This window comes from Triticum urartu, chromosome 1 (genome assembly GCF_003073215.2).
Source record: "Triticum urartu cultivar G1812 chromosome 1, Tu2.1, whole genome shotgun sequence".
Classification (NCBI taxonomy): Eukaryota; Viridiplantae; Streptophyta; class Magnoliopsida; order Poales; family Poaceae; genus Triticum; species Triticum urartu.
Window position 1 is genome coordinate 581,090,655 of NC_053022.1, and position 9,863 is coordinate 581,100,517.

General features: G+C 45.4%; 1 long non-coding RNA gene across 1 annotated transcript; it reads right to left on the reverse strand.

The window, feature by feature from the left end:
- Positions 1-277: 277 nt before the first annotated feature.
- Positions 278-4,186, reverse strand: LOC125532418. Its single transcript, XR_007294115.1, has 5 exons — positions 3,783-4,186; positions 3,445-3,670; positions 1,916-2,774; positions 1,051-1,827; positions 278-956 (listed from the first exon to the last, which is right to left on the reverse strand). It is a non-coding gene; the product is annotated as an uncharacterized LOC125532418 (long non-coding RNA).
- Positions 4,187-9,863: the final 5,677 nt, after the last annotated feature.

Below are 9,863 nucleotides of genomic sequence, written 5' to 3' on the forward strand. Positions count from 1 at the left end.
CTATAGAATTATAGGCACCACCATCGTGCTAAGAAATTCAGTATGCATCACCATATTGCATACAAATTCAGAAAAGCAGAACTTTAATTATAAAATTTTCAAATTCTGGACATCAACAAATTGCCCAAAAATTCAGAAATGTAGACACTACTGTAGTGCTTCAAAATTCAGTATGCTTCACCTCAGTACATTTTTATTATATTTTCCAATTATGAACTCCAACTTATTGCCCAAAAATTCAGGAATGTAGACACTACCGTAGTTCTTCAAAATTCAGTATGCTTCACCTCAGTACATTTTTATTATATTTTCCAATTATGAACTCCAACTTATTGCCCAAAAATTCAGAAGCATACACACCACCATAGTGCTCAGAAATGGTGGTACCTATAATTCTATAGCATGGAACTACAGTTGCACACATTAAGCTCTACAGAATTATTGTCTTAAGTACATAGTCTGCTGCACCTCCTCACAAGCCAATCATCCGTAAATCACCCAATTTCTGGCAGTTGTTCCGTCTGTGACCTTCAATCCCACAATTCTTGCACCTTGCTGGTTTACAAACAGGCTTCGGGGCATCTCCCCGGTCCAGGCATGTAGTCCTCTTGTGCCCCTGCTGCCGACATATGCTGCAGAACATTGTCCGCTTGCTGAGTCCCTCGTACGGTGCCTTCTCCCGGCTGGTTGTTGGGCGCCCCATTTCTTTCCATTTCTTCGGCGCCAATAAACCAGTGTGTCTGTTCCCAGTCTCATTTCCAGAAGTAGCATCATCATTCACTGCCTCGATGCCTGCACCCCCACTCACAGCAGCTGCTGTTGGTGCTTGTATTTTTGTGTGCATGATCTCTCTGGTATTGAGTAAGATGGGCTGGCAGCACATCACACGCGTCCCTCGTCCATCGCTTCACAATGTGTTTCGGCGGTATCTCTGTAATACGAATGAAATCCATCACCTGCACAGTTCAATTTGGTTAGTTAGTTTACCACATACTTCACAGAATATATATGTATCTGGCAACGCATGCTTGATTTGTGTACTAACAATACCTTCAAAACATGGCTACAAAGGAGTCCCATGTGTGCAAATTGCCCACACTCGCAATCGAATTCCTCACCTCCTTCAAGAACATTTACCTTATATGACACCCTACACCACTTTTCTCTCCTTGCAGCCTCTGTATGAATCGCAAGATACAGTTTCCCTTTCTCAAGCTCCTCAACTTGGTATGCACCGCACTCAACATTTACCTTATATGTCCAAACTGCTCGAACATAGCACGTGTCTATATCTTACCAGCATGTCTGTCAATAGCTAAGTTTGCTTTGTATAGTGTTCTACCCTGAAACGTAGAGGTCAGCACTACAAAACTAGTGGCAATTACCAAACGTTGACTTACTATTCGTGTCCGTTTCTCCTCGTAGTTCTCCTCAGCTTCCCTGTCAAACTGCAGTCTCATGTATTTTTTGACAAACATATGCATCAGACAACCAGGTGGGACATAGCTCTTCAGCATGTGGTTTGCACTTTCACTGCATTGGGTGCTTGTCATCTTAGCACAGAAAACACCTTTGAAATATGGCTTCGCCCACTTGTGTCTTATTTCATACAGTTCGAGTCATGTAGTCATGCGTCTTTAAATTATATTACTCAACCAGTATCTTCCATGCTTCCTCGAATTCATCGATCGTAAGCATGTGATTTACTACCTTGTGGAACTGTGCCGTGAACTCGCTCTTCTTGGTGTACAATGAACCGAGTGATTCCTTCGCCTTTTTCAGCACGTGCCACTTACACCATGGCAACCTCCATCGCACGGTTTTGATCTGCACAACACCAAATATGATATTAGCTAAAACAACATCATTTTTACACAGTTGTCACACAGACATTTTCTAAAATATGGGTTCTGACCTGTTGGAATTGTCTTTGGTGCACTTCCAGCCATCATCCTAACGCATTCTGTGGAAACCCACTCAAAAGTCTCCACTTTTTCATCACGGACCAAAATCCCAGCCAAGATGATGCTCTGGAAATGATTATTCACTCCTACAAACAGACCAAACGGCATGTTGTACAGATTTGTTCTGTATGTTGTATCGAAGGTAAAAACATCTCCAAAGAAGGTGTACTGCAATCTAATGCTCCCATTTGCCCACATCAGAGTTGTTATCCGACCATCCTTGTCTGCCTGCACACGGTAAGTGAAGTGTGGGTCCGTTGAACCCAGACCTGCAAAAACCTCCATTGTTTTCCTCACATCATTCTCTGCTTGCTCTCTGCTGATTTTTTCACACAAAAATTTCAGAGCTCTTTTCGTGAATGGCACCTTTTCCATTGAACCAAAAAGCTTCCTATTATGCTATGCACTTTGGCTAGATTGACATTGTTCTGACGCAGCTGCTCCCCAAATCTCCATTGTATGTATCAATGTGCTTGTGGGAAGGCCAGTGTATTGTCTGCCCATATGTTGGAGACAGTGAATGGTTGTGATGTTCTCGATGCTCAGCTATGTACCAATCATTGTCCTTCGATCGAAGCAGTCTTATTAATGCAGGGTACACACATCTGCATGATCTAGTGTGTTTCCACCCCTGCTTTACCCTGCAAATAAAAATCATAGGCCTCCCCGAGCTTGTCGAAGCTTGTACCCAGTTCTGGCACGATTACAATGTTGCATGGTTTGTCACCGAACCCCCGTATTGCCTTCTCAAGGGCGCTGGGTCAGCCAGGGCAAGGCACCCTTCCTGGAGCAGCAGCTCCAATTCTAACTCTGTATTTCAATAAATCAATATGTTACGCCATATCCATTCTAGTGTCATGAACAAGATCCCTATGCATACATTAAGATGTAATCTAGTTCCTCATTTTCACCAGCCACAATCTATAGGATTTTGTACCGAAGTACAAATGCTTCTCACAAGCATACCAACTGAATTATGGTTTTATCCATTATTGTGCATGTTAGTTATCCACTACCCTAGTCACATACCCTCATGTTTAATTATGTCTAACCTAATGTCTTACAAATTCAATTATTTCTTGACTTTCATATTCCCCAATATGTGTAAATTAAATTTCTTTGCATTACTTTTCACCCTATTTTCACCATATTGACCAAGCTCGATTTTCAGTACACTATGCATCTCAGTGTCCCATGATTTCAAGATTTCAGCTCAATTTCGCTATCTAATCGACTGAACTGCTTTCTCTTAATCATGCGTTGATGGCTTGATGCTACTACGTAAATCACTTGCCACGAATAAAGCACACAATCGTTGCAAAGAAATTTGTACACAATCATTCCAATGTTCTGAAATTATGTGTCTAGAGGTTACTGCATAACTGACCAGCCTACGCGCACGTCAGCTGATGGGATTCAAAGTACAACTAAAATCGGGACAAACAATCTGCAATGCATACACAATTAACCAGTATATTACCTGCGAGTCCAGCCGGAGTTTTTGGATCATCTGCCCAATTGATTGCTCAGATGCTTGTGGTTCCTTATCCTGCTCGGATGCAACTGCTCCACGAGCTACACAGATCTCGTCGTCAACGCGACCTGTGCCCATTGGCCGTAGCTCCTCGGCTCCTGCCGCCACCGCGGGGTAGTGCAGCGGCTCCATTGGTAGCTCGTTGTCGTTGACCTCTTCCATCACCGCGGCGCTGCGACCAAACAAATTCTTTGAATTTGGTTCAGAGACAGATCCAATGCAGAAACCACAAGAAGAAAGAGGGAAGGGAAGATGGGGTTGGGAGAGCGGGGGATTTGTGTTACCTCCTAATAGTTTGCATCAGGAACTCCAGCCCGACAGTCGCCGCCCTGTTTTCCCTGCACCGCCGACCTCCGCGGGGCGTCAATGGCGATCCAACAAAACGTGGAGAGAGGTGGGAGACAGCACCGCCCTGGCCTGCTTCCTCATTTACTACGGTCCACAGCTCGGCTTACCGGAGTGCTCAGTTCCTGAGCTACGGATCAGGAGTACAACAGCGTCCCGGGCTACGGCTCCGGGAATCTGCCGTCACGGCGCCAGCTGCGGCCTCCGTCACCGGCGCGGCGTACGGCAAACCTCCATACCGTATCCCTTGCTATCCTGAATTAAAAAAGATCGATCAGCTGGCTCACTTATTCCACGCTACGCATCCCCAAGCACTGTCGAACCGTGGGGATAAAGGGCTCATCTGTGCTCGCGAGCAGAACAACCGCGTCCTCAGAGAAGGTGCTAATTAACCTACCATAGCATGGCCAACCATTAATGATAATAGAAACAAGAAGCAAATCATTCAGCCAAAATACACCATAATGAACATCTCTCGACAAGTAGCAACACATGCATCAATAAGAAAAGACCATATCCACAAATAATATCTAGGTGGGGAGATCTAGATATGATATTTGTTGTGTTGCATTGAGCTATAGCCTTATTTAGCTATGAGGTTGCCTTAATTCAACAAAAATACAAGTTGGGGGTGGGGGTGGGGGAATTGGCCCCCTCTCTCTAACAATTGTTAATTTGCTTCTCAAATATCTCGACCTTGAGTTTACCGAAAAGGCTTTCGACCCGCTTTATATATAAAGCAAACCACCAGAGCACAAAATCCGACAAGTTCACCACACACACGCACACACAGAAGTTCCTCCGACGACGAGAGAACGTGTGATGCTCGGTAATTAAGCTACAGTAATCCCACGCTAATGATGCCACGTCACCACGGTTACTGTTGTTAACCTCGCGATGATTCGAAACCGTTTCAAAATTCAAATTCAAATTTATGTCAACTATAAAAGTTTCAAACATCAAAATTAAAATGTTCGGAGTGTGCCAAATAATGCCTAGTTATTTAAGGTGAAGGTACCACATTTTTACAAATGCATAAATATTTTAAATTGAATTAAAACAAAAATAGGAAAATAATAAAAGAAAAAGAAAAAAACAAAACTAACAAAAAAAAGGGAAATAGAAACCCCCTGCCCCCTGGGCTTCGGCCCAGCAGGCCACAGGCCCAACCGAAACGGCCCACCCCGAGCCCCTTGCTTAACCCCTTCCCCCAACCCGAACCCTAGCGCTACTCCCACGTTCCCCACTCTCCCCTTCACCGCCGCCTGAAGGAAATATGCCCTAGAGACAATAATAAAGTTATTATTTATTTCCTTATATCATGATAAATGTTTATCATTCATGCTAGAATTGTATTAACCGGAAACATAATACATGTGTGAATACATAGACAAACATAGTGTCACTAGTATGCCTCTACTTGACTAGCTCGTTAATCAAAGATGGTTAAGTTTCCTAACCATGCATAGACATGAGTTGTTATTTGATTAACGGGATCACATCATTAGGAGAATGATGTGATTGACATGACCCATTCCGTTAGCTTAGCACACGATCGTTTAGTATGTTGCTATTGCTTTCTTCATGACTTATACATGTTCCTATGACTATGAGATTATGCAACTCCCGTTTACCGGAGGAACACTTTGTGTGCTACCAAACGTCACAACGTAACTGGGTGATTATAAAGGTGCTCTACAGGTGTCTCCGAAGGTACTTGTTGGGTTGGCGTATTTCGAGATTAGGATTTGTCACTCCGATTGTCGGAGAGGTATCTCTGGGCCCTCTCGGTAATACACATCACTTAAGCCTTGCAAGCGTTGCAACCAATGAGTTAGTTGCGGGATGATGTATTACAGAACGAGTAAAGAGACTTGCCGGTAACGAGATTGAACTAGGTATTGAGATACCAATGATTGAATCTCGGGCAAGTAACATACCGATGACAAAGGGAACAACGTATGTTGTTATGCAGTCTGACCGATAAAGATCTTTGTAGAATATGTAGGAGCCAATATGAGCATCCGGGTTCCGCTATTGGTTATTGACCGGAGATGTGTCTCGGTCATGTCTACATAGTTCTCGAACCCGTAGGGTCCGCACGCTTAACGTTATGATGACAGTTATATTATGAGTTTATATGTTTTGATGTACCGAAGGTTGTTCAGAGTCCCGAATGTGATCACGGACATGACGAGGAGTCTTGAAATGGTCGAGACATGAAGATTGATATATTGGAAGCCTATGTTTGGATATTGGTAGTGTTCCGGGTGAAATCGGGATTTTACCGGAGTACCGGGAGGTTACCGGAACCCCCGGTAACTTAATGGGCCTTAATGGGCCTAGGTGGAAGAGAGGAGAGGAGGCAAGGGCTGGCCGCGCGCTCCTCCCCCCTAGTCCGAATAGGACAAGGAGAGGGGGGCGGCGCCCCCCCTTCCTTCCTTCTCCTCCACTCCTTCCCCCTCCCCAAGTCCTAATCCAACTAGGAAAGGGCGGGGGAATCCTACTCCTGGTGGGAGTAGGACTCCTCCTGGCGCGCCCCAAGGCTGGTCACACCTCTCCCCCCTTGCTTCTTTATATACGGGGGCAGGGGGCACCCCATAGACACAACAATTGATCAAGTTGATCTTTTAGCCGTGTGCGGTGCCCCCCTCCACCATACACTACTAGGGAAAAGCCTATACACATAATCTTACCAGTAGCGCCGTACAAAATCAAGCGCTACTGCTACTTAGGAGCAACGCGCTTCGATAAACCGCGCTGCTGCTATGTTTGAACTGGGCGCACATGGCTAGCCCAACATAGCAGTAGCGCGTATACCGGCCAGCGCTACTGCTAATCTCCTTAGCTGTAGCGCGCTTACGTGTAAGGCGCTGCTGCTAACGGAAATAAAATAAAGTGAAAACAAGTAAAAGCAGAATGGAATAGCAGTAGCGCGTTTTTCCGAAACGCGCTATAGCTATCTTGGCTATAGCGCGTTTCGGAAAAATGCGCTACTGCTAGTTTGACTCAAATCCCGGGCTCAAAATTTCGCTAAGTCCTTTCCCCCTCTCTCTACTCCCGGCCCCCCTGTCCCCCAACTGCTCCATCGCCACCGTCGCCCTACCGCCTTCGATCACATCGCCACCGCCCGAGGCCGCCTTCGACCACACCGCCGCCGCCCGCCACCTTCGACCACACCGCCGCCGCCCAGGCCGCCCTCGACCTCACAGCCGCTGCCCGAGGCCATCGTCGACCTCACCGTCGCCTCCCTCGAGCTCACCGCCACCGCCCTCGACCTCACCGCCGCCGCCCGAGCCAGAGCCTGCCCTTGCCGCCGACCGTAAGGCTCTGCCTCTACTGTCCCCTACCCTCCTCTCTCTCTCTCTCTGCTAGGGCAATTTCATATATATGTTGATACTGTGTTGATGTTCATATGAACCCTAGGTGTTCATATGAACCCTAGATTTTTTAGGGCAGTACGCATTTTGTAGCATTTAGGAAAAATGATTAGCAATTTTTTTAGGAAATTAGCTAGGGCAATTTTTATGAAAATGCCTAAACAGTAATTCCATTTAGCTTTAAACTAATAGAGGGTATATAAATAATAGTAGCATTATTTGGACTATGGACCTGAATATTTTTAGCTAAATACTTTTAGCTTTAGACAAAAAACATAAGTATTTAGCTATAAATAAAAAACAGTAGCTATGGCATTTAGCTATAAACAAAAAACAGAATTGTTTTTTCTTTTCAAAAACTTGGTCAAACTATATATGACTTGTGCTGGAATGATGCTGAGTGGCCTATGTTTTGCCAGAATGTTGATTCATTTCTGTTCCGGCAAATTTCAGGTTCTCGATTTGTCCACTTTTTAGCAAAGGTCATGCCGAAATTTTCCGTGAATTTCGGCATGACTTGTGCTACAAACTAGGACATATCGAGTGCCCGGGATTTGCCGCACCAGGAAGGAGTCAACATTCTTGCAAAACAATAGGCCTTTTTTATGTCATTATTCATTTTATTAGGTCTAGAATTAATTGACTAGATTTAATCATAGGAAACATGGCTAGCAACGATGAAGGGCAGGGTTCTGGTGATTGCTACGACGCCTACCGGGCGGCAGACGAATTTTTTAGCCTTACCGACGATCAACCGATGTTATTGTTGGGCCCACCGGTGGCATCGGGGACTGAGACCAACATGCAGACCGGTGCTGAGACTGAGACCGGCGCTCAGACTCAGACCGGCATCGAGACCGGCGCCGAGACTGAGACCGGCGCTGCCTCGGGGAGCGGAGCCAGTGTAGAACCGAAAGAAAAGAGGCAACGGGTTCCTAACAAACTCAAGACTACTAGAGTGGTGGTCACGGAGGTGGACGACGGCAATTTTGAGCCAACGGCGCCTGAGGAAGCACGTCGATGCTACGGCAATCAAATAGGCTGCATCGTACGGACAACCGCCACCATCAACGATGAGAAACTACAGAAGATAGAAAATATGAGGAGCTCCCTCCTAAAGAAGTTTCACCAGATATTCTTGTTCCTGGGCCGGAATGAGAAGGATTATAAAGATCCATATGAGGACCCGGCAATGAAGAAGATAAACAAACACGCCATGACCAAGTTTAGCGACGCGTTGGCCGCCTGGAAAAATCGAGTGAAAGCAAGGATCATCGATAAGAAGGAACCCTACTCTGAGATTAAACCGTCCTCCTCCTCGACTAGCGAAAATCACTCTAGTTAGGGCATTTTGGGGTACGATGAACTTTGTTATTTATGCTTATGATATGTTGTTTTTATTTTTGCCAAGTCTGTCTCTTTCTGTTGCTCAACTATATATGTTGCATATCATCGACTCATGTGATGATGCAGATGCATAGATCATAGATGGCGAAGAAGTGCTATGCCAGGAGTATATATATATATACGACAAGTGGCCGGAGTGTCAGGCCCTTCCGGTTTCCGAGCGACAGGCAGTAGTTAGTTTAGAGGTTCACACTAATGCGAAAGAGGGATACGAACTCATGTTCTCAAAGTGATAGCTCTTCTCGCGTATATCATTGTTTAGATGGATGACGATGTATTTGCATATCATTCGAGACTTGTATCGCTATTTTCAAGATGATGACGAGAGACCACTTTGTGTTGGATGATGATTATAATGATGACATGATTTGATGAGACTAATTGTATGTATATGCTATGATTACATTTGTATGTGTATGATATGCTAAAGATTATTGTATAAAGCCTATTCAAATACAAAACAAATACAAAACAAATATGCAGGAAAAAAACTAATAAATAAACTAGTAGTAGCGAGGGGGAAATTTAGCAGTAGCGCCGCATTGTCAGTAGCGCGTCCCAGCAAACAGCGCTGCAGATAATATCAGTAGCGCCCTTTCCCAAAGAGCGCTACAACTATTCATGTATAGCAGTAGCGTGGGACAACCGGCGCTACTGCTATACGTTAGTTGTAGCGCCTTATTAGTAGCGCCGGTGCCCGCGCTACTGAGAGGCCCAAAACCCTCGCTGCTGCTAGGCTTTTTCCTAGTAGTGATAGTCCACCTTGATAATACTGTAGCGGTGCTTAGGCGAAGCCCTGCATCGGTAGAACATCAACATCGTCACCACGCCGTCGTGTTGACGAAACTCTCCCTCCACACTCGGCTGGATCGGAGTTCGAGGGACATCATCGAGCTGAACGTGTGCTGAGCTCGGAGGTGCCGTGTGTTCGGTACTTGATCGGTCGGATCGTGAAGACGTACGACTACATCAACCGCGTTGTGCTAACGCTTCCGCTTTCGGTCTACGAGGGTACGTGGACAACACTCTCCCCTCTCGTTGTTATGCATCACCATGATCCTGTGTGTGCGTAGGAATTTTTTTGAAATTACTACGTTCCCAAACAGTGGCATCCGAGCCAGGTTTTATGCGTAGATGTCATATGCACGAGTAGAACACAAGTGAGTTGTGGGCGATATAAGTCATACTGCTTACCAGCATGTCATACTTTGGTTCGGCGGTATTGTTGGATGA